Here is a 4,141-nt window from a genome sequence, read left to right on the forward strand (position 1 = left end):
GCGAGGATCGGCTCCGCCTCCTTCGCGAGCTCGAACTCCACGAGCGTCAGCGCGAGGGCGACGGCGGCGTCGAGCGTGTCCGGGCTGTTGGGCCCCTCGAGCGCCTCGAGCACCTCGTGCGCCTCGCGGATGAACTCGAGCGCCTCGTCGCGGCGGCCGACGCGGTCGAGGACGCGCGACACCTCGGCCTGGACGCGCGCGCCCTCCGAGTGGCGCAGGCCGAGCTTCTCCTGGCAGTCCTTGAAGCATAAAAAGCCGATGGCGATGGCCTCCTCGTCGTCGCCCTCGGCGAGCGCGTACTTGATGAGGTTCCGCTGCGCGCGGATCGCGCCGACGTCGTCGCCGCGGTTCACCGCGAGCGCGTGGCGGCCCCGCGCGACCATGGCCGCGAGGTCGAAGGCCTCGGCGCAGCCGGAGCCCAGCAGGTCCTCGAGCGCGAGCATGCGCACCTCGTCCTTGTTGTCGATCGTGCTCACCGTGAGCGCCTTGACGCCGACGACGCCCGCGCCTGCGCGGAACGCGAATCTTCGACCCGACGTCAATGTGAGCGTAATCGACCGTTTAGACGCCGCAAGGCTTTCTGCCGTGCTTCGAGAACTCCATGAAGAGCAATCGATTCGTCCAAAAATCAGCCGAATCGACTTCGATGTGACCGAGCTAGAGAATGTCAAAGTTTGGTCAGGCCCACCCAAACCAGTGGTTGAATTCCACACGGGCCCGCGCGGTGCAGGTCCCCGAGCATGGCCGTGCGCTCCGCGTGGACCGCCTCCTGGCCCAGAAAGTAGGGCCGCAGCTTCGCGTAGGCCGCGACGCTCGACGGCGACAGGCCGTAGAAGGACCGGAGGTGGAGCTGGCACTCGCAGTTGTGCCAGACGTCGACGTCCGGGTCGTCGCTCGGGACCTTGACGCGCACGGTGTAGAGCGCGTCGCGGTAGCCGTTCCAGCGCGGGGCGTGGAAGTAGTTCTTGAGGCGCACGATGGACACGGCGCACGTCGACGCCAGAGAGGCGAAGCCGATGCCGGCGATGACGAGCTCGATCTCGGAGTCGCAGACGATGGAGCAGCGGACGACGTCGTTGATCTTGCAGTTCATGCCGTCGTACCGGCCCCGCACCTTGGCCTCGGCGCGCTCCCGCGTCTTCAACGGCGCCATGACGAGCTCCGCGTTCGCGGATCCCGCGAGCATCTTCATCTCGCCGTGGAACGTGTCGTAGGCCGCCTCGGCCGCGGCGAAGACGTCGTCGAGGGTCATGGCGAGGGGGTTCTTGCCGTGCAGGTCCTGCTGGCGCGCCGTGTGCTCGAAGGTCGCGAACTTGGCCGCGTAGTTCTTCGGGTCGTCGCGTTTCGCCATATGCTCGAGCCGCCGCTTCGTGTTCAGCGTCTCCTCGACCATGTCGAAGAAGGCGCGCGCCGTCTCGCCGATGCGCACCGCGCCCTTGCTGTTCGAGAAGGCGCTCTGGAGGGCCCCCATCTTCGACGCGTCGTACTCGTGGCGCGCGCGCGTCGGCGCCGCCGGCGCCGCCTCCTCGCCGGCCTCCTCGTCCGCCGGGGCGCCCAGCTCCGGCGCCGAGCTCGACGCCAGCAGCCGCGCGGCGTCGAGGCCGCCGCCCGCCGCCGCGACGTCCGCCATGGCTCCCGGCGGCGCGCGACGACGAGAAGGCGCCCCCCCACGAAGAGAGAGAAGCTCCCCGCGAGGGTTCCATTTGCACCCAAGCCTCAACTATTGTCACATCGTCTCGCCTTGGTGCGTCGTCGCTGGCCCGCCGTTCCGCGCCGTGCGACCGCGCCAGAACCATTCCGTGGATCCCCGGGCCGCGCGGCGACGCACATCCGCGCCGCCGTTCCGCGACCATGCTCGAGTGCCTGACGCTGCCGTGCTTCTTCGACAGCGCCGCGGACATGAGCCTGGTCGCGCGGCCCCTCTGCGTCTACGCGCAGTGGATTTTGAGCGCCGGGTCGACGAGCGCGGAGACGACCGTGGACCCGACGACGCTGCCGCGCATGCTCCGGTGCCACCTCGTGCTCCTCATCCTCGTGACCATCGTCATGCTCTTCGAGCACCTCGTCGAGGGCGTCGTCGACGTGCCGGCGTTCGCCATCTCCGCGGTGCAGCTCCTCTGCGCGTCGGGCGCGCTCGCGGTGCTCAACGCGCCGCGGCGGAACGCCGCGGGGCTCGCGAACCGGCGGTCCGCGCTGCTGGGCTGCTTCCAGCACGCGTCGAACGTCTGCCTCATCGTCGACGTCGTCTTCTCGGCCGTCTGCGTCGTCGGCGGCCACACGGAGAACGTCGTGAGCGTCGACCTCGCGGTCAAGGTCGCCCTCTTCCTCTTCGTGACGTCGCTGCCCTTCTTCGCGCTCGACCGCGAGCTCGCGGTCGGCCGGTCGGAGCTCACGTTCGTCTGGAAGATCTGGACGATCGAGGCCGTCGACTTCTGCACGATCCTGTACGGCGCCATCGACTACGCGCAGCAGGAGCGGAGCGACGGCGAGAAGGACCTCGACGCCTGGAACCGGGAGCACGCCATCCCCGCGGGCGAGCCGCCCGCGAACTGGGACTGGGACGACTTCTGGCTCGACTGGTCGCCCGCGCTCCAGGTCTACGTCGCCGCCTTCGCGCTCAACGCCGTGCTCTTCGGCTGCCTCGCGTCCTGGATTTTAGTGCGCGCGCTCACCAAGGCCGACGACGAGCCGACGGTCGAGCGCGGCGGCTACATGTTCGTCGCGACCTACGTCTTCATCCTCGACGCGTTCACGGACCTGCCCGCGCGGCTCGGGGCCGCAAAAAGGGTGATTCGGCGTCGCTGCGACGCGCGCGTGCCGCGCGCGCGCGTTCCGGGAAACACGTCCGCGCGTCGAGGGCGCTTCGAGAGACGATCGCTCGTCCGAGCATCAGCCGAAACGAGTGGAAACCGGCCGAGATGGGAGTTTTTTGACGTTGGGAATGTCGCACCCTCGTGCCGCCCAGGTGTGGCTCGCGTCGCTCGTCACGCGCGCCTACGTCCACAACATCTACCTCACCTTCAACGTCATCGTCAACCTCCTCGCGCTCGTCCGCGGCGTCTACATCTGCCTCGTCGCCTGCCTCCTGCCGCCGGGCAGCCTGTCCGCCGACGCGCCGGAGACGCAGCTGACGCGCTACGGCGCCGACGGCGCGGGCGCCTACAACCCGGTCCGGCGGCAGCAGCCGGACCGGCGCGCGCTCCCGGAGGCGCCATGATTTTCTTCGTCGGCGGACCCTGCCCCCCCTTCCAGAACGCGAGGCGCGCCGCCTGCAGCGTAGCACCCACCGGCGCCCTAAGCCCGGAATTCGAACCACTTGCGTGCTACCCCGGGCTTCCTCGAGGGCGAGGTCCTCAGCGACGTCGAGCTCCAGCGGCACGAGCTCGCGCGGCCCGACGACGTGCCCATCAACTTCGTGCGGTCGCTGTCTATCCAAGTTGACGTTCGCCCCTTATGCTTGGGGGAACGCGCGCGCGAACACTCGCGGGCCGACTCGTCGCGACGTCGGTCGCGGGGGCTCGCGCGCGCGCGTGCAAATGGTGCCTGGTCCTACGTCGTGGCGTCCGAGGACTTGTCCGAGGTGTGCGAAGCCCGCCGGCGGCATTCTACTGCTTTGCTCCTAGGACGCGGCGTCCGCGGCGTCCGCGGCGTCCGCGGCGTCCGCGGCGTCCGCGGCGTCGCGGGCCGTCTTCGCGTCCGCGGCGAGCGCGGCGAGGTCCGCCGCGGAGAGCGCGAGGTGCTCCGGGTCCTCCGCGGTGCCCTCGAGGAGCCCCGGCCGGACGAAGAGGACGTAGAGCGCGACGACGGGCAGGTAGCCGTAGTGGAAGCCGTCGAAGTCCGCGACCTCGTCGCCCGCGTTCGTCGCGCAGGCGCCGCGGCGCGAGAGCTCCGCGAGCGTCGACGCGCCCGTCGCGTCCTTGATGGCCCCGAGGCCCTTGTCGAGGACGGCGACGATCTCGTCGTCCGCGTCGAGGACGAGGTCGTCGCCGCCCATGTCGTTGGCCTCGACGCGGCCGAGGTACGCGTCGTGCGCGTCGCCGCACTCGAGCGAGTCCGCGTCCACGCGGCCGAGCAGCGCGCCGCTGCCGTCGTAGCACTCGCCGAGCGCGCCGACGTAGCCGAGGTAGCCCGCGGCGTCGCC

The sequence above is a fragment of the Aureococcus anophagefferens genome (genome assembly GCF_000186865.1).
Source record: "Aureococcus anophagefferens unplaced genomic scaffold AURANscaffold_5, whole genome shotgun sequence".
NCBI classification, from domain to species: Eukaryota; class Pelagophyceae; order Pelagomonadales; family Pelagomonadaceae; genus Aureococcus; species Aureococcus anophagefferens.